This window comes from Heterodontus francisci, unplaced genomic scaffold, assembly GCF_036365525.1.
Source record: "Heterodontus francisci isolate sHetFra1 unplaced genomic scaffold, sHetFra1.hap1 HAP1_SCAFFOLD_286, whole genome shotgun sequence".
NCBI lineage: Eukaryota > Metazoa > Chordata > Chondrichthyes > Heterodontiformes > Heterodontidae > Heterodontus > Heterodontus francisci.
In genome coordinates this window covers 1,333,533-1,357,983 of record NW_027141006.1, presented here as the reverse complement: position 1 = coordinate 1,357,983, position 24,451 = coordinate 1,333,533, and the positions used below count along the sequence as shown (strand labels likewise).

The following is a 24,451-nucleotide window of genomic DNA, read 5'->3' as shown; positions in this document are numbered from 1 at the left end:
ATATCCTGTCAAAAGCCTTCTCCTGGTCCAGGCTGATGAGGCAGGTGTCCACCCTCCTGTCCCGTACGTAGGCGATCGTATCCCTGAGTAGCGCGAGACTATCAGAGATCTTCCTGCTGGGTACAGTACAGGTCTGATCGGGGTGAATCACCAACTCCAGAGCAGACTTGACTCGACTGGCTATGACTTTGGACAGAATCTTGTTATCAACATTAAGCAGTGAGATGGGCCGCCAATTTCTGATTTCTGCCCTCTCCCCCTTCTGCTTGTAAATGAGGGTGATGATGCCTTTTCTCATGGATTCTGACATGCTGCCGGCCAGGAGCATACTCTCGTATACTTCCAGCAGGTCCGGGCCGACCCAGTCCCACAGGGCCGAGTACAATTCGACCAGTAAGCCGTCGCTCCCGGGGGTTTTACTCGTCTCGAAAGACTCGACGGCCTTTGTCAGCTCCTCCAGAGTTAGCGGCTTGTCCAGTCTCTCCCTCCTGCTGTCATCTAGGACCTCTGTGATAGATGACAGGAAGGACTGGGAAGCTCTGCTGTCTGTGGGCTTCGCGTCATACAGCCCAGCATAAAAGGATTTGCTGATCCTTAGTATGTCGGACTGCGAAGACGTTACCGAGCCATCTTCTTCCTTCAGGCTGCTGATAACAGAGCTCTCTCTGTGTACCTTTTGGAAGAAGTAACGCGAGCACGTCTCATCCTGCTCGATGGAGCGGACTCTGGACCGGAAGATGATCCAGGAGGCCTCCTTGGCAAAGAGCGAGGCCTGCTGGCTCTTCACCTCTTGGAGGTCCTCCTTGACCTCGACCCCCATTGACTGCAACCGGAGTAGATTTTGCATAATTTTCTGGAGTCGGGACAGTTCCCTCTGTCTCTCTCTCGCCTTCTGAACACCTTTGTGGATGAAGAACCTCTTGATGTTCTCCTTAATCGCTTCCCACCAGTGAACTGGAGACTCAAAGAGGGTTTTCACGGTCCTCCAACCTTTGTAATCCCTTTTGAGTTCCTCAACGTTCTCTGGGATCAGCAGTGTCGCATTGAGCTTCCACGTCCCTCTGCCAACCCGCTGGTCGTCCTGTAAGTGACAGTCGGCCAGTAAGAGGCAGTGGTCGGAGAAGAACACCGGCTTGACGTCGGTGGATCCGACCGTGACAGCACGGGACACAAACAGGAAGTCAATCCTGGAACGGGAAGACCCGTCCGATCTTGACCATGTGTATCTGCGCTGCGCTCCGTCTGCAGGTTTGCTGAAGACGTCGTGCAGTTTGGCATCCTTAACTGTTTCTATTAGGAATCTGGACGTAGCGTCCAGTTTGCTGTCGTCACTGCCGGATCGTCCAGCCGCATCGATGATGCAGTTGAAGTCACCGCCTAGGATGACCGGCCTGGACGTCGCCAGCAGCAGTGGGAGCTGCTGGAAGACGGTCAGCCGCTCGCTGCGTTGTCCCGGGGCGTACACGTTGATCAACCGGAGCGGAGCGTTGTTGTACATCACGTCTGCTACGAGGAGGCGGCCGCCCACCACCTCCTTAACTTCGGAGATGGTGAAGTTACCTCCCCGCAGCAGAATACCCAGGCCGGAGGAACGGCAGTCATTACCCCCCGACCAGATCGATGGCCCGTGGGACCACCATCGCGACCACTGCCTGTAGGTGCTGAGGTGTGGTATTCCACACTCCTGCAGAAACAGTAGGTCAGCTTTGACCTTGGCAAGGTAATCCAAGGTTGAAACACATCACGCAGTCGATTTAATGCTACGCACATTAATGGAAGCAATTCTTGCACCCATTTTTTACGAAAAATTAGTTGTTGCTTCCCATACCATTTGTCCTCGCTAGTCCCAGTCCTTCCCCTTCGGGATGTTCCTGCATACCCATCGTCTGCGCAAGCAGTTTCACGTTGGTTGGGCTCAGAAACCCCTCCTGATTTTTCATGCAGGGTTTGTGCCGCTCAGGTGACATCGCGGGGGGGGGTGGGGTCTTGTAGGCAGAGAGGATTGGGTTGTCCTCAGCTGCTTCCATCTGTTCCTCCTCGAAAACATCACAGCTCCCGGTCTCCAGGAGCTCAGGTGCGCCAGACGTGTCTTTGCTCCCGGTGTCGCAGAGCTGAGATGCGTTGGCCACTTCGTTACGTGTGGGGCATTGGGTTGGGGCACGCCGGGCCCCTCACAGCTTCCAGTGCCCGGGGGCTGGGATGCTTTATCATCCATCTCGGAGTTCTGCCGCCTCTTTTGAAGGGGCTGTCGTTCCAGCATTTCCCCGTCCAGTGAAGAGGAGTTGTTGCAGTCTGATTCAGAAGAGAGCCTCCTCTTGCCACTGGTTTGGGTGGTGGCTTTGGGATGTTTTTTCTTTGTGGTTTTCCTTTGGACCACTTGCCACTGACCTGTTTGTCCATCTGCTGCCTCCTCCTCCATCGATTCTGTCTGTGGAGGAGGGGTTTCCGGGCGCTGGGTAGGTGCTGGGTCGTTGGTTTCAGCTGCCTCCCCTTCCTTCTCATGTTGAAGTTCCTCACTGCGGAGAAAGCTGCTGGTCTCCTTTCGAACAGCGGACGCCTTCGTCGAACCTTCTCCCGGCCTATCCTTGGACCTTGCCGCCTGAGCATAGCTGAGGCAACGTTTGGGGCAGGTCTTGTAGAGACGGCCTGCCGCAGCGCACAAGTTGCAACACTTGGTCTGCTTACAGTCCTTGGTCTGATGGCCTTCCTCCTTGCAGTTCTTGCAAACAACCGTGCTGCAGTTGGCTGCCGTGTGACCAGATTTGCCACAGGTGCGGCAAACTCTGGGCTGCCCAGCGTAGACCAAGAAGCCTCGACTTCCCCCGATAGCGAAGCTGGAGGGAGGGTGGATGATGGCTCCACTGGCATCTACCTTCAAGGTCACCTTGACCTGCCGCTTGCTGGTCCAGATCCCAAAGGGGTCCTTGACATCAGTGCTGCTGCCGGCCACCTCGATGTACCAGGCGAGAAAGGTGGGTACATCCACCACCGGAACATGGGGGTTGTAGAGGTGAATCGTCACCACCCAGTCCCGTTGTGACGGAAGCGTGAAGAGCGGCTCCGCTGTGAGGATCGACAGTGGCGCCCGGTCCCCTTTCTCCTTGAACGCCTTCAGGAACTTGATGCATCCCGCCACGTTCCGGAACGTCACGTCGAAGTATCCACTGCTGGGGAAATCCTGGAGGCCGAAGACGTCCGTCGCTTGAAATCCGCAGCAATCAAAGAGAATTTTCTTGATGAAGAAGGTGCGATCGACCGGTGCATCTCCTTCCTTGTCCTTCACGACCACCCGAACGGTGTTGCGCACTCCCTGGCCCGAAGCTCGAAAATTGGTTATAGCCATTTTACTCAAAGCTTCCCCAGGATCAAAAGGCAATGATCATGGTCTCTTCTCAATCAAATAAGCACTGATAAGAACAGATACTACACTTGATCTTAGCCAAAAGGCCGAGATGCGGCAGTTCATGTTTCTTGCCAGTAGATGTCACTTCACTCCAATACAGTGAAGTTTACAAATCTGTGAAAGACACAACAGGAAAGAATTGTTCACATTATAGTGAATGTGTGGGATTTAGAAATACTAGGAGTGGAGACGAGTTATTACTTGTCTGCTCGATCCCCATAGCCCTGTAAAATTATTTCCTTCAAGTGCCCATTCAAATTCCTTTTGTAATCCTCGATTGTCTCCATTTTCACCGCCCTTGTGGGCAGCGAGTTACAGATCATCACCAATCAGTGTAAGAAAGTTCTTGCGCACATTCCCCCTGTACCTCCTGTCCAAAACCTTCAATCTGTGTCCCCTAGTCCTTGTGCCAATAGTTAACGGGAACAATGTTTCCTTGCCAACTTATTTAAAACTGTCATAGCCGAAAACACATCTATCAATTCTCCCCTCACTCTCCTTTGATGCAGGTAGAACAAACCTAGCTTTTCCAACCTAACCTTGTAACTAAAATCCTCCATCCCTGGATCCATTCTGGTGAATTTCCTCTGCATCGTCTCAAGGACGCTCACATTCTTTCTTAAGTGTGGTAAGCAAAACTGGAAGCAACACTCCAACTGGGGCCGAACCAGAGCTTTATAATGGTTCAGCATAACTTCCCTGCTTTGTACTCAATGCCTCTTTTTTTCAAGCCCAAGATCCCATATGCTTTGCTAACCACTCTCACAATATGTCTTGCCACCTTCAAAGATTGATGCACATGAACCCCAAGTCCCTCTATTCCAACACACACTTCAGAACTGTGCCATTAAGTAAATATTGCCTCTCCCTATTCCTTATGCCAAAATACATCACCTCACACTTGTCACTATTAAATTCCATCTGCCACCTGTCTGCCCATTCTGATAGCCTATCATTGTCCTGTTGCAGGCAGTTCATATCATCCTCACTGTTTGCCACTCCTCCAAGTTTGTTGTCATCGGGATATTTTGAGATTCTACTCAATATTCCAAGATCCAAGTCATTTATCTTTAGCAAAAAAAGCAGTGGTTCTAGCACTGACCCTTGGGGAACACCACTGTCGACTATCCTCCAGTCTGCCAAAGAATCATTTCATAAGACTCCCTGTTTTCTGTCCTTAAACCAATTTTCTATCCAATTGGACACTGACCCTCCTATCCCACGAACCTCAATTTTGTTAACCCCACTTTTATGTGGTACCTTGTCAAACGCTTCCTTAAAATCCATATAAACAACATCCACTGCATTCCCTTTAGCAAGCTGCTCTGTTAGCTCATCAAAAAATGCAGTTCGATTAGTCAAGCATGAACACCCATTTATAAATCCATGCTCACTCTCCTTAATTAACTCAAACCTCACCAAGTGACTGTTGATTTTTTACCCTGATTATTCTTTCTAAAACCTTACCAAGCGCTGCTGTTAATCTAACTCGCCTGTAGTTAGCCGGACTGTCCTTACACCCTTTCTTGAATAAGGGCGTCGCATTTGCCACTGTTTCCTCCTGCCACCTCCCCCGTATCCAGGGAAGATTGGAAGATTATGGCAAACACTTCCATTATCTGCATCCGCATTTCCTTTCGCAACCTGGGATGCCAGCCATCCAGACCAGGTGATTTATCTACCCTAAGCACAGCCAGCCTTTTTAGTACCTCCCTCTCTCAATTTGTACCCTCTCCATTGACTCTACTCTCTTCACTTCGACTGATATTTTGTCAAATTCCACTTCCTTAGTGATCACTGATACAAAGTACTCATTAAGTAGATTAACATTGCCCTGCACCTCGAAGCTTATATTATCCTTTTTGTCCCTAATAGGCCCGACTCAACCTCTTACTACCCACTTATCATTTACATGCTGCTCGAAGATTTTTGGATTTCCTTTCATGTTGACTGCCAGTCTATTCTCATAGAAATAGAGAATAAGCAAATATAGAAGATGTAAGTATTTCCCATCCTTGATGAGGTGGAACTTTCTTTTGTTGTGGGTGGTAATGACTTGGCCCACGAGTGTGGTGGAAGCAGAGACAATCAATGATTTGAAAAGGAAACTGGATGGATACTTGAAGGAAAGAAACTTGCAGGAGGAAAGGGATCGAGCTGGTGAGTGGAACTGACTAGATTGCTCCGGGGAGAGCCAGCATGGACGTGATTAGGACAAACGACCACCTTCTGTGCTGTAAATGACTCTGTGTTGTTTCTCAAATTCAATCCACTGGTGCTTGGTATATAATTTCAAAGTAAATTGTGCAACCGGAAAATCAGAACCATAGCAAGGGACGCAAAGGAAGCAAAATTGCTGAAACCCGGGATTGAACCAGGGTCTTTTAAATCTTCAGTCTAACGCTCTCCCTACTGAGCTATTTCAGCCCTACATTAACAGTGGCTTGGTGTCCTTGTTGTGGAAGAAAATACATACATTCAAGTTTTCCAAAAAATTAAAGAACACAACATGTGAGTAATATTCCCCATTGCTTTCTCAGTACTGATGGATTGTGAAGCGGGAGACAGCCAGAAGTGCCACTGAGCCGCACAGACCCCGAGCTGAGAATGAAATGAGATCAAATTCAATCTTTCATAGTGAGATGCTGCTGAGAGGTAAGAGTCCTGAATCAAAGCGAGACTTGCTCATTTCAAACACTCCCTGTACTCTCTGCTCATGAAGCCTTAAAAAAGGGAAAAACAGAATGGCACTCAAACTCACAACCCTGCCATTAAAAGTCTCATATTCGACTGACAGAACTGTCACTTCTACTCGGTCTCTTATTGGATGGATGCAACTCCAACGCAGGGGTGGCATTCAAATCCTCCCATGGGTCCACATGTCAGACTGAGTTCCATGTTGTAGACTCAAGCAAAGGAAATCTGCTCACTTCCAAAACTTTCAGCGAGTTGAAGCTGATTACAATCAACATCATCAGAGGTCAGAACTACCTGGTGAAAGAAGACACCCTGAAGAAGGATCCACAATTATTCAAAGGCATCGACAAAGTGAAAAACAAGAAAATCGATGAGTCAATGCAAGCCAAACAACAGAAACACTGAAGAATTCCATTCCATTCCAGTCCAGAACCCAGTCCTGTTGTTTTTGGAGTCAGGTCACAATTACAGCAACAACTTTATATTCCCACTTGGCTATCTGTACATATAGTTAATTGCAATTTTGTCGACAAGCTCTTTGAATCCAGTTGTCTGGTCCTCAAGCCAGCTCCGTTTGGAAGTCAATTCCACCTTCTGCAAGGCTGAAACCAATAGATAACCTTAATCTAAAAATGCCAGCAGACCAGGACTCGTCCGGGACTTGAACCCGGGATCTCTCGCATGTTAATTAACCATACTCCCGAAGCGAGAATCATACCCCTAGACCAACGAGCCACTGACAAGTAAAATTTTATTAGCTGCTGTGGAATTTCACTGGAACCCTCTAGCCAATCATCCATTTTTCTTCAGATCAAAGCAACATCCTGCAAATGCGGAAATAAAAACAGAAAGTGCTGGAAATGTTCAGCAGCTCTGGCAGCATCTGTGCTGTGAGAAACACAGTTAACGTTTCAGGGCACTCACCTTTTGTTTCAGCCATCCTTTCAGACTGCTTCTGTCCATCCAATCTCACTTTCTATTCTATCCACATTCTAACCATTCACTACGTTACTACATTTTTCATGAATTCCTCATTTCTTTTATTAATGACAATGTTGTACTTCTGGCCTTTGCTTCAGACACCACCACAAGTGGAATCATGTCTCCATCTACCCAATCAAACCACTTCGCTGTTTCCTCACATTGCAATGTTTCTTTAACCCTGACAGACTGTGGAGTTTCTGCTGCTTAATTGCAGTTCTTGCTTCCCGCCAGTAGATGTCACCTCACTCCAATACAGTGAAGTTTACAAATCTGAGAGAGACACAACAGGAAATAATTGTTCACATTATAGTGAATGTGTGGGATTTAGAAATACTAGGAGTGGAGACGAGTTATTATTGCACTCTGCTATTACATCTTTTATAATGGACTCCAGCATTTTCCCCACGACTGATGTCAGGCTAACCGGTATATAATTCGCTGTTTAATTTCTGCCTCTTTTTTTAAATAATGGAGTTACATTAACTACCGTCCAATCCATTGGAACTGTTCCAGAGTCGATAGAATTTTGAGAAAAGACCAAAAATGCATCTGCTATTTCAAGGGCCACTTCCTTAAGTACTCTGGGATGTAGATTATCAGGCCCTGGGGATTTATCGGCCTTCAATCCCATCAATTTCCCAAACATTCCCTACTAATACTGATTTCATACAGTTCCTCCTTCTCACTAGACCCTATGTTCCCCAACATTTCTGGGAGATAATTTGTATCCTCCTTTGTGAAGACAGATCCAAAGTATGTATTTGATTGGTCTGCCATTTCTTTGTTCCCCATTATAAATTCCCCCGTTTCTGACTGTAAGGGGCCCACATTTGTCTTCACTAATCTTTTTCTCTACACATATCTATAGAAGCTTTTACAGTCAATTTTTATGTTCTCTGCTAGCTTACTCTCATACTCTATTTCCCCCTTCTTAATCAATCCTTTTGTCCTCCTCTGCTAAATTCCAAACTGCTCACAATCTTCAGGTTTGCTGCTTGTTCTGGCCATTTTATATTTCTCCTCCTTGGATCTAATACTTTCCTTAATTTCTTTTGTAAGCCACAGTTGAGCCACCCTTCCTGTTTTACTTTTGCACAGACAGGAATGAACAATTGTTGTAATTCATCCATGCGCTCTTTAAATGCTAGCCATTGCCTATCCACTGTCAACCCTTTAAGTAACGTTCCCCAATCTATCATAGCCAACTCCCGCCTCATACCTTCATAGTTTCCTTTGTTTAGATTCAGGACCCGAGTCTCGGAATCAACTCTCTCACTCTCCATCTTAATGAAGAATTTTATCATATTATGGGCGCACTTCCCCAAGGGACCCCACACAACAAGATTGTTAACTAATCCTTTCTCATTACACAATACCCAGTCCAGGATGGCCTGTTCTCTAGAGGTGTTATACACCTCTATCAATTCTCCACTCAATCTCCTTTGAGAAAGGCAGAATAATCCTAGCTTTTCCAACCTAACCTTGTAACTAAAATCCCCCATCCCTGGATCCATTCTGGTAAATCGCCTCTGCATCGTCTCAAGGACCCTCACATTCTTTCTAAAGTCTGCTGAGCAGAACTGGAAGCAACACTCCAATTGGGGCCTAACCAGAGTTTTATAATGGTTCAGCATAACTTCCCTGCTTTTGTACTCAATGCCTCTATTTATAAAGCCCAAGATCCCATATGCTTTGCGAACCACTCACGCAATATGACTTGCCTCCTTCAAAGATTGATGCACATGAACCCCAAGTCCCTCTATTCCAGTACACTCTTTAGAACTGTGCCATTAAGTATATATTGCCTCTCCCTATTCCTTATGCCAAAATACATCACCTCACACTTGTCACTATTAAATTCCATCTGCCACCTGTCTGCCCATTCTGCTAGCCTATCACTGTCCTGTTGCAGGCAGTTCATATCATCCTCACTGTTTGCCGCTCCTCCAGGTTTGGTGTCATCGGCATATTTTGAGATTCTACTCTGTATTCCAAGATCCAAGTCACTTACCTTGAGCAAAAAAAGCAGTGGTTCTAGCACTGACCCTTGGGGAACACCACTGTCGACTATCCTCCAGTCTGACAAAGAACCATTTAATAAGACTCGCTGTTTTCTGTCCTTAAACCAATTTTCTATCCAATTGGACACTGACCCTCCTATACCACGAACCTCAATTTTGTTAACCGCCCTTTTATGTGGTACCTTGTCAAACGCTTCCTTAAAATCCATATGAACAACATCCACTGCATTCCCTTCATCAACCTGCTCTGTTTGTTCATCAAAAAATGCAGTTAGATTAGTCAAGCATGAACTCCCATTTATACATCCATGCTCACTCTCCTTAATTAACTCGAACCTCTCCAAGTGACTGTTGATTTTTTACCCTGATTATTCTTTCTAAAACCTTACCCACCGCTGCTGTTAATCTAACTAGCCTGTAGTTACCCGGCTGTCCTTACACCCTTTCTTGAATAAGGGTGTCGCATTTGCCACTGTTTAATCCTCTGTCACCTCCCCCGTATCCAGAGAAGATTGGAAGATTATAGCAAGCCCTTCCGTTATCTGCATCCGCATTTCCTTTCGCAACCTGGGATGTGAGCCATCCGGACCAGGTGATTTATCTTCCCTAAGCACAGCCAGCCTGTTTAGTACCTCCCTCTCTCAATTTGTACCCTCTCCATTGACTCTACTCTCTTCACTTCGACTGATAGTTTGTCAAATTCCACTTCCTTAGTGATCACTGATACAAAGTACTCATTAAGTAGATTAACATTGCCCTGCACCTCCAAGCTTATTAGATTAGATTAGAATATTACAGCGCAGTACAGGCCCTTCGGCCCTCGATGTTGCGCCGAGCTGTGAAACTATCTGACCTACACTATTCCATTTTCATCCATGTGTCTATCCAATGTCCACTTAAATGACCTTAAAGTTGGCGAATCTACTACTGCTGCAGGCAGGGCATTCCACGCCCTTACTACTCTCTGAGTAAAGAAACTACCTCTCACATCTGTCCTATATCTATTACCCCTCAACTTGAAGCTATGTCCCCTCGTGTTTGCCATCACTATCCGAGGAAAAAGACGCTCACTATCCACCCTATCTAACCCTCTGATTATCTTATATGTCTCTATTAAGTCACCTCTCCTCCTCCTTCTCTCCAACGAAAACAACCTCAAGTCCCTCAGCCTTTCCTCGGAAGACCTTCCCTCCATACCAGGCAACATCCTAGTAAATCTCTTCTGCACCCTTTCCATAGCTTCCACATCCTTTCTATAATGCGGTGACCAGAACTGCACGCAATACTCCAGGTGCGGTCTCACCAGAGTCTTGTACAGCTGCAGCATGACCTCGTGGCTCCGAAACTCGATTCCCCCTACTAATAAAAGCTAACACACCATATGCCTTCTTGACAGCCCTATTAACCTGGTTAGCAACCTTCAGGGATTTATGCACCTGGACACCAAGATCTCTCTGCTCATCTACACTCACAAGAATCTTCCCATTAGCCCAGTACTCTGCATTCCTGTTACTCCTTCCAAAGTGAATCACCTCACACTTTTCCGCATTAAACTCCATTTGCCATCTCTCAGCCCAGCTCTGCAGCCTATCTATGTCTCTCTGTACCCTACAACATCCTTCGGCACTATCCACAACTCCACCGACCTTAGTGTCATCTGCAAATTTACTAACCCACCCTTCTACACCCTCATCCAGGTCATTTATAAAAATGACAAACAGCAATGGCCCCAAAACAGATCCTTGCGGTACACCACTAGTAACTAAACTCCAGGATGAACATTTGCCATCAACCACCACCCTCTGTCTTCTTTCAGCTAGCCAATTTCTGATCCAAAGCTCTAAATCACCTTCAACCCCATACTTCCGTATTTTCTGCAATAGCCTACCGTGGGGAACCTTATCAAACGCCTTACTGAAATCCATATACACCACATCCACTGCTTTACCCTCATCCACCTGTTTGGTCACCTTCTCGAAAAACTCAATAAGGTTTGTGAGGCACGACCTACCCGTCACAAAACCGTGCTGACTATCTCTAATGTACTTATTCTTTTCAAGATGATTATAAATCCTGTTTCTTATAACCTTTTCCAACATTTTACCCACAACCGAAGTGAGGCTCACAGGTCTGTAATTACCAGGGCTGTCTCTACTCCCCTTCTTGAACAAGGGGACAACATTTGCAATCCTCCAGTCTTCCAGCACTATTCCTGTCGACAATGACGACATAAAGATCAAGGACAAAGACTCTGCAATCTCCTCCCTAGCTTCCCAGAGAATCCAAGGATAAATCCCATCTGGCCCAGGGGACTTATCTATTTTCACACTTTCCAAAATTGCTAACACCTCCTCCTTGTGAACCTCAATCCCATCTAGCCTCGTAGCCTGAATCTCAGTATTCTCAACAACATTTTCTTTCTCTACTGTAAATACTGACGCAAAATATTCATTTAACACTTCCCCTATCTCCTCTGATTCCACACACAACTTCCCACTACTATCCTTGATTGGCCCTAATCTAACTCTAGTCATTCTTTTATTCCTGATATACCTATAGAAAGCCTTAGGGTTTTCCCTGATCCGATCCACCAATGACTTCTCGTGTCCTCTCCTTGCTCTTCTTAGCTCTCCCTTTAGATCCTTCCTGGCTAGCTTGTCGCTCTCAAGCGCCCTAACTGAGCCTTCACGTCTCATCCTAACATAAGCCTTCTTCTTCCTCTTGACAAGCGCTTCAACTTCTTTAGTAAACCACGGCTCCCTCGCACGACAACTTCCTCCCTGCCTCACAGGTACATACTTATCAAGGGCACGCAGTAGCTGCTCCTTGAATAAGCTCCACATTTCGATTGTTCCCATCCCCTGCAGTTTCCTTCCCCATCCTACGCATCCTAAATCTTGCCTAATCGCATCATAATTTCCTTTCCCCCAGTTATAATTCTTGCCCTGCGGTATATACCTGTCCCTGCCCATCGGTAAGGTAAACCTAACCGAATAGTGATCACTGTCACCAAAGTGCTCACCTACATCTAAATCTAACACCTGGCCGGGTTCATTTCCCAGTACCAAATCCAATGTGGCATCGCCCCTGGTTGGCCTGTCTACATACTGTGTCAGAAAACCCTCCTGCACACACTGGACAAAAACTGACCCATCTAAAGTACTCGAACTATAGTATTTCCAGTCGATATTTGGAAAGTTAAAGTCCCCCATAACAACTACCCTGTTACTCTCGCCCCTGTCGAGAATCATCTTCGCTATCCTTTCCTCTACATCTCTGGAACTATTCGGAGGTCTATAAAAGACTCCCAACAGCGTAACCTCACCTCTCCTGTTTCTAACCTCAGCCCATACAACCTCAGTAGACGAGTCCTCAAACGTCCTTTCTGTCGCTGTAATACTCTCCTTGATTAACAATGCCACACCCCCCCTCTCTTTTACCATCTTCTCTGTTCTTACTGAAACATCTAAATCCCGGAATCTGCAACATCCATTCCTGCCCCTGCTCTACCCATGTCTCCGAAATGGCCACTACATCGAGATCCCAGGTACCAACCCATGCTGCAAGCTCACCCACCTTGTTCCGGATGCTCCTGGCGTTGAAATAGACACACTTTAAACCAGGTTCTTGCTTGCCAGTGCCCTCTTGCTTCCTTGTAACCATATCCCTGACCTCACTACTCTCAACATGCTGTACACTGGCACTACAATTTGGGTTCCCATTCCCCTGCTGAATTAGTTTAAACCCCCCCGAAGAGCACTAGCAAACCTTCCCCCCAGGATATTGGTACCCCTCTGGTTCAGGTGAAGACCATCCTGTTTGTAGAGGTCCCACCTACCCCAGAAAGAGCCCCAATTATCCAGGAAACCAAATCCCTCCCTCCTGCACCATCCCTGCAGCCACGTGTTCAACTCCTCTCTCTCCCTATTCCTCGCTTCGCTATCACGTGGCACGGGCAACAACCCAGAGATAACAATTCTGTTTGTTCTTGCTCTAAGCTTCCACCCTAGCTCCCTAAATTTCTGTCTTAAATCCCCATCTCTCTTCCTACCTATGTCGTTGGTGCCTATGTGGACCACGACTTGGGGCTGCTCCCCCTCCCCATTAAGGATCCCAAAAACACGATCCGAGACATCACGAACCCTGGCACCTGGGAGGCAACATACCAACCGTGAGTCTCTCTCGTTCCCACAGAACCTCCTATCTGTTCCCCTAACTATGGAGTTCCCAATGACTAATATTCTGCTCCTCTTCCCCCTTCCCTTCTGAGCAACAGGGACCGACTCTGTGCCAGATATCCGTACCCCATTGCTTACCCCTGGTAAGTCGTCCCCCGCAACAGTATCCAAAACGGTATACCTGTTGTTGAGGGAAACAGCCACAGGGGATCCCTGCACTGCCTGCTGGTTCCCTCTCCTTCCCCTGACGGTAACCCATCTACCTACTTCTTTTACCTGAGGTGTGACTACCTCCCCATAACTCCTCTCAATAACCTCCTCCGCCTCCCGAATGATCCGAAGTTCATCCAGCTCCAGCTCCAGTTCCCTAATGCGGTTCTCGAGGAGCTGGAGTTGGGTGCACTTCCCACAGATGCAGTCAGCAGGGACACTCTTGGCGACCCTTACCTCCCACATTCTGCAGGAGGAACATACAACTGCCTTAATCTCCATTCCGACTATTCCAAATTCCCAACAAATCTACTGAAAAACCAAAAAAACAAAAAGTCAAAACTTGTTAGGTTAGCAATCCAACGGACAGAACTTCCCAAATAAAAAGTTTACCTTATCAACACACCAGAGTCCTTTTTTTTTGGTTAGAGGAGGAGGGTGGGTGGGAGACACTGCACGTGTAGTGTCTAGGGTCCAGCCACCACACAAATATATACCTTTTTCCTTACCCAGCAGTCCCCTGGTCCTCCGAAAACAAAAGGGAATTCACTTTTAAACTTACGCTGAAATTGACTTCTCAGCTGCAAGCCCGTTCACGCACCTCCGTTGCTATCAACGCTGCAGTCACCGAAACTAAAAGAAAGAGATTCTAAACCACACAAATATATACCCTTTTCCTTACCCAGCAGTCCCCAGGTCCTCCGAAAACAAAAGGGAATTCACTTTTAAACTTACGCTGAAATTGACTTCTCAGCTGGAAGCCCGTTCACGCACCTCCGTTGCTATCAACGCTGCAGTCACCGAAACTTATATTATCCTTTTTGTCCCTAATAGGCCCGACTCATCCTCTTACTACCCACTTATCATTTACATGCTGCTCGAAGATTTTTGGGTTTCCTTTCATGTTGACTGTCAGTCTATTCTCATAGAAATAGAGAATAAGCAAATATAGAAGATGTAAGTATTTCCCATCCTTGATGAGGTGGAATTTTTTATGTTGTGGGTGGTAATGTCTTGGCCCACGAGTGTGGTGGAAGCAGAGACAATCAATGATTTGAAACGGAAATTAGATGGATACTAGAAGGAAAGAAACTTGCAGGAGGAAAGGGATCGAGCTGGTGAGTGGAACTGACTAGATTGCTCCGGGGAGAGCCAGTATGGACGTGATAGGCCAAACGACCACCTTCTGTGCTGTAAATGACTCTGTGTTGTTTCTCAAATTCAATCCACTGGCGCTTGGTAAATAATTTCAAAGTAAATTGTGCAACCGGAAAATCAGAACCAAGGCAAGGGACGCATAAGGAAGCAAAATTGCTGAAACCCGGGACTTTTAGATCTTCAGTCTCACGCTCTCCCAACTGAGCTATTTCAGCCCTACATTAACAGTGGCTTGGTGTCCTTGTTGTGGAAGAAAATACATACATTCAAGTTTTCCAAAAAATTAAAGAACACAACATGTGAGTAATATTCCCCATTGCTTTCTCAGTACTGATGGATTGTGAAGCGGGAGACAGCCAGAAGTGCCACTGAGCCGCACAGACCCCGAGCTGAGAATGAAATGAGATCAAATTCAATCTTTCATAGTGAGATGCTGCTGAGAGGTAAGAGTCCTGAATCAAAGCGAGACTTGCTCATTTCAAACACTCCCTGTACTCTCTGCTCATGAAGCCTTAAAAAAGGGAAAAACAGAATGGCACTCAAACTCACAACCCTGCCATTAAATGTCTCATATTCGACTGACAGAACTGTCACTTCTACTCGGTCTCTTATTGGATGGATGCAACTCCAACGCAGGGGTGGCATTCAAATCCTCCCATGGGTCCACATGTCAGACTGAGTTCCATGTTGTAGACTCAAGCAAAGGAAATCTGCTCACTTCCAAAACTATCAGCGAATTGAAGCTGATTACAATCAACATCATCGGAGGTCAGAACTACCTGGTGAAAGGAGACACCCTGAAGAAGGATCCACAATTATTCAAAGGCATCGACAAAGTGAAAAACAAGAAAATCGATGAGTCAATGCAAGCCAAACAACAGAAACACTGAAGAATGCCATTCCATTCCAGTCCAGAACCCAGTCCTGTTGTTTTTGGAGTCAGGTCACAATTACAGCAACAACTTTATATTCCCACTTGGCTTTCTGGACATTTAGTTAATTGCTATTTTGTCGACAAGCTCTTTGAATCCAGTTGTCTGGTCCTCAAGCCAGCTCCGCATGGAAGTCAATTCCACCTTCTGCAAGGCTGAAACCAAAAGATAACCTTAATCTAAAAATGCCAGCAGACCAGGGATCGTCCGGGACTTGAACCCGGGATCTCTCGCATGTTAATTCACCATGTTCTCTTAAGCGACAATCATACGCCAAGACCAACGAGCCACTGACAGGTCAGGCTTTATTAGCTGCTGTGGAATTTCACTGGAACCCCCCAGCCAATCATCCATTTTTTTTTCAGATCAAAGCAACATCCTGCAAATGCTGAAATAAAAACAGAAAGTGCTGGAAATGTTCAGCAGCTCTGGCAGCATCTGTGCTGTGAGAAACACAGTTAACGTTTCAGGGCACTCACCTTTTGTTTCAGCCATCCTTTCAGACTGCTTCTGTCCATCCAATCTCACTTTCTATTCTATCCACATTCTAACCATTCACGACGTTACTACATTTTTCATGAATTCCTCATTTCTTTTATTGCTGACAATTTTGTATTTCTGGCCTTTGCTTCAGACACCACCACAAGTGGAATCATGTCTCCATCTACCCAATCAAACCACTTCGCTGTATCCTCACATTGCAATGTTTCTTGAACCCTGACAGACTGTGGAGTTTCTGCTGCTTGATTGCATTTCTTGCTTCCCGAAAGTAGATGTCACCTCACTCCAATCCAGTGAAGTTTACAAATCTGAGAGAGACACAACAGGAAATAATTGTTCACATTATCGTGAATGTGTGGGATTTAGAAATACTAGGAGTGGAGACGAGTTATTATTGCACTCTGCTATTACATCTTTTATAATGGACTCCAGCATTTTCCCCACGACTGATGTCAGGCTAACCGGTATATAATTCGCTGTTTTCTTTCTGCCTCTTTTTTTAAATAATGGAGTTACATTAACTACCGTCCAATCCATTGGAACTGTTCCAGAGTCGATAGAATTTTGAAAAAAGACCAGAAATGCATCTGCTATTTCAAGGGCCACTTCCTTAAGTACTCTGGGATGTAGATTATCAGGCCCTGGGGATTTATCGGCCTTCAATCCCATCAATTTCCCAAACATTCCCTACTAATACTGATTTCATACAGTTCCTCCTTCTCACTAGACCCTACGTTCCCCAACATTTCTGGGAGATAATTTGTATCCTCCTTTGTGAAGACAGATCCAAAGTATTTATTTAATTGGTCTGCCATTTCTTTGTTCCCCATTATAAATTCCCCCGTTTCTGACTGTAAGGGGCCCACATTTGTCTTCACTAATCTTTTTCTCTACACATATCTATAGAAGCTTTTACAGTCAGTTTTTGTGTTCTCTGCTAGCTTACTCTCATACTCTATTTCCCCCTTCTTAATCAATCCTTTTGTCCTCCACTGCTAAATTCCAAACTGCTCACAATCTTCAGGTTTGCTGCTTGTTCTGGCCATTTTATATTTCTCCTCCTTGGATCTAATACTTTCCTTAATTTCTTTTGAAAGCCACAGTTGAGCCACCCTTCCTGTTTTACTTTTGCACAGACAGGAATGAACAATTGTTGTAATTCATCCATGCGCTCTTTAAATGCTAGCCATTGCCTATCCACTGTCAACCCTTTAAGTAACGTTCCCCAATCTATCATAGCCAACTCCCACCTGATACCTTAATAGTTTACTTTATTTAGATTCAGGACCCGAGTCTCGGAATCAACTCTCTCACAATCCATCTTCATGAAGAATTTTATCATATTATGGGCGCACTTCCCCAAGGGACCCCACACAACAAGATTGTTAACTAATCCTTTCTCATTACACAATACCCAGTCCAGGATGGCCTGTTCTCTAGAGGTGTTATACACCTCTATCAATTCTCCACTCAATCTCCTTTGATTTAGGCAGAATAATCCTAGCTTTTCCAACCTAACCTTGTAACTAAAATCCCCCATCCCTGGATCCATTCTGGTAAATCACCTCTGCGTCCTCTCAAGGACCCTCACATTCTTTCTAAAGTCTGCTGAGCAGAACTGGAAGCAACACTCCAATTGGGGCCTAACCAGAGTTTTATAATGGTTCAGCATAACTTCACTGCTTTTGTACTCAATGCCTCTATTTTTGAAGCCCAAGATCCCATTTGCTTTGCGAACCACTCTCGCAATATGTCTTGCCACCTTCAAAGATTGATGCACATGAACCCCAAATTCCTCTATTCCAGCACACTCTTTGGAACTGTGCCATTAAGTATATATTGCCTCTCCCTATTCCTTTACATCACCTCACACTTGTCACTATTAAATTCCATCGGCCACCTGTCTGCCCATTCTGCTAGCCTATCACTGTCCTGTTTCAGGCAGTTCATATCATCCTCACTGTTTGCCGCTCCTCCAAGTTTGGTGTCATCGGCATATTTTGAGATTCTACTCTGTATTCCAAGATCCAAGTCAATTACCTTGAGCAAAAAAAGCAGTGGTTCTAGCACTGACCCTTGGGGAACACCACTGTCGACTATCCTCCAGTCTGACAAAGAACCATTTAATAAGACTCGCTGTTTTCTGTCCTTAAACCAATTTTCTATCCAATTGGACACTGACCCTCCTATCCCACGAACCTCAATTTTGTTAACCGCCCTTTTATGTGGTACCTTGTCAAACGCTTCCTTAAAATCCATACAAACAACATCCACTGCATTCCCTTCATCAAGCTGCTCTGTTAGTTCATCAAAAAATGCAGTTAGATTAGTCAAGCATGAACTCCCATTTATAAATCCATGCTCACTCTCCTTAATTAACTCGAACCTCTCCAAGTGACTGTTGATTTTTTACCCTGATTATTCTTTCTAAAACCTTACCCACCGCTGCTGTTAATCTAACTAGCCTGTAGTTACCCGGAATGTCCTTACACCCTTTCTTGAATAAGGGTGTCGCATTTGCCACTGTTTAATCCTCTGGCAGCTCCCCCATATCCAGGGAAGATTGGAAGATTATAGCAAGCCCTTCCGTTATCTGCATTTCGCATTTCCTTTCGCAACCTGGGATGTGAGCCATCCGGACCAGGTGATTTATCTTCCCTAAGCACAGCCAGCCTTTTTAGTACCTCCCTCTCCTAATTTGTACTCTCTTCATTGCCTCTACTTTCTTCACTTCAACTGATATTTTGTCAAATTCCACTTCCTTGGTGATCACTGATGCAAAGTACTCATGAAGTAGATTAACATTGCCCTGCACCTCTAAGCTTATATTATCCTTTTTGTCCCTAATAGGCCCGACTCAACCGCTTACTACCCACTTATCATTTACATGCTGCTCGAAGATTTTTGGGTTTCCTTTCATGTTGACTGCCAGTCTATTCTCATAGAAATAGAGAATAAGCAAATAGAGAAGATATAAGTATTTCCCATCCTTGATGAGGTGGAATTTTTTATCCTGTGGGTGGTAATGACTTGGCCCACGAGTATGGTGGACGCAGAGACAATCAATGATTTGAAAAGCAAATTAGATGGATACTTGAAGGAAAGAAACCTGCAGGAGGAAAGGGATCGAGCTGGTGAGTGGAACTGACTAGATTGCTCCGGGGAGAGCCAGCATGGACATGATAGGCCAAACGACCACCTTCTATGCTGTAAATGACTCTGTGTTGTTTCTCAAATTCAATCCACTGGTGCTTGGTAAATCATCTCAAAGTAAATTGTGCAACTGGAAAATCAGAACCAAGGCAAGGGACGCATAAGGAAGCAAAATTGCTGAAACCCGAGATTGAGCTAGGGACCTTTAGATTTTCAGTCTACCGCTCTCCCAACTGAGCTATTTCAGCCCGACATGAGCAGTGGCTTGGTGTCCTTGTTTTGGAAGAAAATACATGCATTGAAGTTTTCCAAAAAATTAAAGAATACAACATGTGAGTAATATTCCCCATTGCTTTCTCAGTACTGATGGATTGTGAAGCGGGAGACAGCCAGAAGTGCCACTGAGCCGCACAGACCCCGAGCTGAGAATGAAATGAGATCAAATTCAATCTTTCATAGTGAGATGCTGCAGAGAGGTAAGAGTCCTGAATCAAAGCGAGGCTTGCTCATTTCAAACACTCCCTGTACTCTCTGCTGATGAAGCCTTCAAAAAGGGAAAAACAAAATGGCACTCAAACTCACAAAAATAAAAGCAAAATACTGCGGATGCTGGAAATCTGAAACAAAAACAAGAAATGTTGGAATCACTCAGCAGGTCTGGCAGCATCTGTGGAAAGAGAAGCAGAGTTAACGTTTCGGGTCAGTGACCCTTCTTTGGAACTGACAAATATTAGAAAAGTCACAGATTATAAGCAAGTGAGGTGGGGGTGGGGCAAGAGATAACAAAGGAGAAGGTGCAGATTGGACCAGGCCACATAGTTGACCAAAAGGTCACGGAGCAAAGGCAAACAATATGTTATTGGTGTGTTGAAAGACAAAGCATTAGTACAGATTAGGTGTGAATACACTGAATATTGAACAGCAGCAAGTGCAAACCTGAAAAAAAACCTGAAAAAACAGTGGGTAAGCAAACTGAACAAACTAAGATGAAATGAAATAAATGCAAAAAAAGATTGTAAAAAATGTAAAAAAGAATGTAAAAAAAAAAGGAAGAAAATATAACTAAAAATGAAAGTAAAATGGGGGGCTGTCATGCTCTGAAATTATTGAACTCAATGTTCAGTCCGGCAGGCTGTAGTGTGCCTAATCGGTAGATGAGATGCTGTTCCTCGAGCTTGCGTTGATGTTCACTGGAACACTGCAGCAATCCCAGGACAGAGATGTGAGCATGAGAGCAGGGGGGAGTGTTGAAATGGCAAGCAACCGGAAGCTCAGGGTCCTGCTTGCGGACTGAGCGGAGATGTTCCGCAAAGCAGTCACCCAGTCTGCGCTTGGTCTCCCCAATGTAGAGGAGACCGCACTGTGAGCAGCGAATACAGTATACTACATTGAAAGAAGTACAAGTACATCGCTGCTTCACCTGAAAGGAGTGTTTGGGGCCTGGGATAGTGAGGAGAGAGGAGGTAAATGGGCAGGTATTACACCTCCTGCGATTGCAGGGGAAGGTGCCCTGGGACGGGGACGAGGTGGTGGGGGTAATGGAGGAGTGGACCAGGGTGTCGAGGAAGGAAAGATCCCTTCGGAATGCTGACAGGGGAAGGGAGGGGAAGATGCGACTGGTAGTGGCATCACGCTGAAGGTGGCGAAAATGGCGGAGGATGATCCTTTGGATATGGAGGCTGGTGGGATGAAAAGTGAGGACAAGGGGAACCCTGTCACGGTTCTGGGAGGGAGGGGAAGGGGTGAGGGGAGAGGTGCGGGGAATGGGTCGGACACGGTTGAGGGCCCTGTCAACCACAGTGGGGGGAAATCCTCGGTTGAGGAAAAAGGAGGTCATATCAGAAGCACCGTCATGGAAGGTAGCATCATCAGAGCAGATGCGTCGGAGACGGAAAAACTGGGAGAATGGAATGGAGTCCTTACAGGAGGTAAGGTGTGAAGAAGTGTAGTCGAGGTAGCTGTGGGAGTCGGTGGGCTTATAATGGATATTGGTAGACAACCTATTCCCAGAGATGGAGACAGAGAAGTCGAGGAAGGGAAGGGAAGTGTCAGAAATGGACCATGTGAAGGTGAGAGAAGGGTGGAAATTGGAAGCAAAGTTGATAAAGTTTTCTAGTTCGGGGCGGGAGCACTTCAACTCCACGCACTTCCTTCAAGTAAAAGGTGTCGCTATGGGTACCCGCATGGGTCCTAGTTATGCCTGTCTTTTTGTGGGATATGTCGAGCATTCTTTGTTCCAGTCCTACTCAGGCCCCCTCCCCCAACTCTTTTTCCGGTACATTGATGACTGTATCGGTGCCGTTTCCTGCTCCCGCCCCGAACTCTAAAACTTTATCAACTTTGCTTCCAATTTCCACCCTTCTCTCACCTTTACATGGTCCATCTCTGACACTTCCCTTCCCTTCCTCGACTTCTCTGTCTCCATCTCTGGGGATAGCTTGTCTACCAATATCCATTATAAGCCCACTGACTCCCACAGCTACCTCGACTGCACTTCTTCACACCTTACCTCCTGTAAGGACTCCATTCTATTCTCCCAGTTTCTCCATCTCCGACGCATCTGCTCTGATGATGCTACCTTCCATGACGGTGCTTCTGATATGACCTCCTTTTTCCTCAACCGAAGATTTCCCCCCACTGTGGTTGACAGGGCCCTCAACCGTGTCCGACCCATTCCACGCACCTCTCCCCTCACCCCTTCCCCTCCCTCCCAGAACCGTGACAGGGTTCCCCTTGTCCTCACTTTTCATCCCACCAGCCTCCATATCCAAAGGATCATCCTCCGCCATTTTCGCCACCTTCAGCGTGATGCCACTACCAGTCGCATCTTCCCCTCCCTTCCCCTGTCAGCATTCCGAAGGGATCGTTCCCTCCGCGACACCGTGGTCCACTCCTCCATTACCCCCACCACCTCGTCCCCGTCCCAGGGCACCTTCCCCTGCAATCGCAGGAGGTGTAATACCTGCCCATTTACCTCCTCTCTCCTCACTATCCCAGGCCCCAAACACTCCTTTCAGGTGAAGCAGCGATTTGCTTGTACTTCTTTCAATGTAGTATACTGTATTCGCTGCTCACAGTGTGGTCTCCTCTACATTGGGGAGACCAAGCGCAGACTGGGTGACCGCTTTGTGGAACATCTCCGCTCAGTGCGCAAGCAGGACCCTGAGCTTCCGGTTGCTTGCCATTTCAACACGCCCCCCTGCTCTCATGCTCACATCTCTGTCCTGGGATTGCTGCAGTGTTCCAGTGAACATCAACGCAAGCTCGAGGAACAGCATCTCATCTACCGATTAGGCACACTACAGCCTGCCGGACTGAACATTGAGTTCAATAATTTCAGAGCATGACAGTCCCCCATTTTACTTTCATATTTAGTTGTTTTTTCTTCCTTTTTTTTTACATTCTTTTTTACATTGTTTACAATCTTTTTTTGCATTTATTTCATTTCATCTTAGTTTGTTCAGTTTGCTTACCCACTGTTTTTTTCAGGTTTTTTTTCAGGTTTGCACTGGCTGCTGTTCAATATTCAGTGTATTCACACCTAATCTGTACTAATGCTTTGTCTTTCAACACACCAATAACATATTGTTTGCCTTTGCTCCGTGACCTTTTGGTCAGCTATGTGGCCTGGTCCAATCTGCACCTTCTCCTTTGTTATCTCTTGCCCCACCCCCACCTCACTTGCTTATAATCTGTGACTTTTCTAATATTTGTCAGTTCCGAAGAAGGGTCACTGACCCGAAACGTTAACTCTGCTTCTCTTTCCACAGATGCTGCCAGACCTGCTGAGTGATTCCAGCATTTCTTGTTTTTGACTCAAACTCACAACCCTGCCATTAAAAATCTCATATTCGACTGACAGAACTGTCACTTCTACTCGGTCTCTTATTGGATGGATGCAACTCCAACGCAGGGGTGGCATTCAAATCCTCCCATGGGTCCACAAGTCAGACTGAGTTCCATGTTGTAGACTCAAGCAAAGGAAATCTGCTCAGTTCCAAAACTATCAGCAAATTGAAGCTGATTACAATCAACATCATCAGAGGTCAGAACTACCTGGTGAAAGAAGACACTCTGAAGAAGGATCCACAATTATTCAAAGGCATCGACAAAGTGAAAAACAAGAAAATCGATGAGTCAATGCAAGCCAAACAACAGAAACACTGAAGATTTCCATTCCAGTCCATTCCAGAACCCAGTCCTGTTGTTTTTGGAGTCAGGTCTCAATTACTGCGACAACTTTATATTCTCACTTGGCTATGTGTACATTGTGTAAATTTCAATTTTGTCGACAAGCTCTTTGAATCCAGTTCTCTGATCCTGAAGCCAGCTCCGTAAGGCTGACACCAATCAGTAACATTAAACTAAAAATGCCAAGAGCTCATTGGTGATTTGAACCTGGGGTCGCTCACACTTTCATTAATCACACTCCTTAAACAAGAATCACACCCATTGACCAAGGAGCCACTGACAGCAAGGTGTTGTATTAGCTCCTGTGGAATTTCACGGGCACCCACAGTGTATCATCCAACCCATAATCCTGAGATTAAAAGTGTCCTGTTCCACTGACTGAACTGTCACTTCTACTCTGTCTCTTGTTGGACGGATGCAGTTGTAGGCTCCACCCCCGGGTTGGCAGTTTTTTCTCCATGAACCAGCTTCCTCTCAATTCCCAAATTTATCAGTAAATCCACTGACAAAATCTCCAAAGTGTTATTTATTCCTCTCACTCCTCGATAATAAAATTTCGATCTCTTTGCTCTTTTTACCTTCCAAACATTGATATCCATTTTGCTCAGCATTTATTTCTCTCTCCTTTTTATTTAGTTCATGCATTTTTTAGAAACATTTCATTTCAATTATTTCTGGGGCAAGAAATGATCAGAAGAGATTTGCTGCAATGATACCGGGGTGAAGGATTTCAGTTATGTGGAGAGATTGGAGAAGCTGAGGTTTTTCTTCTTGGAGCAGAGAAAGTTCAGAAGTGATTTGTCCGAGGTGTTCAAAATCATGATGGTTCTCAACACTTTCAATCAGGAGAAACTGTTTCCTGTGGCAAAAGGGTCAGTAAGCAGAGGACACAGATATCAGGTGATTGGCAAAAGAACCAGAGGTGACATGAAGAACCATTTGTTATACAGTAATGTGTTGTGATCTGGAATGCACTGCCTGATTGGGAGATGAAAGCAGATTCAATCGTAACTTTCAAAAGGG

General features: G+C 45.7%; 2 non-coding genes and 1 pseudogene across 2 annotated transcripts; all 3 read right to left on the bottom strand.

Moving 5' to 3' along the window:
• Window positions 1–3,350: 3,350 nt before the first annotated feature.
• On the bottom strand, window positions 3,351–3,459 carry LOC137361736 (U2 spliceosomal RNA; annotated as a pseudogene).
• Window positions 3,460–5,757: 2,298 nt separating this feature from the next.
• On the bottom strand, window positions 5,758–5,830 carry trnaf-gaa (transfer RNA phenylalanine (anticodon GAA)). The gene has a single exon. It is a non-coding gene; the product is annotated as a tRNA-Phe (tRNA).
• Window positions 5,831–6,746: 916 nt separating this feature from the next.
• trnap-cgg (transfer RNA proline (anticodon CGG)) lies at window positions 6,747–6,835 on the bottom strand. The gene is given in 2 exon segments: window positions 6,747–6,782; window positions 6,800–6,835. It is a non-coding gene; the product is annotated as a tRNA-Pro (tRNA).
• Window positions 6,836–24,451: the final 17,616 nt, after the last annotated feature.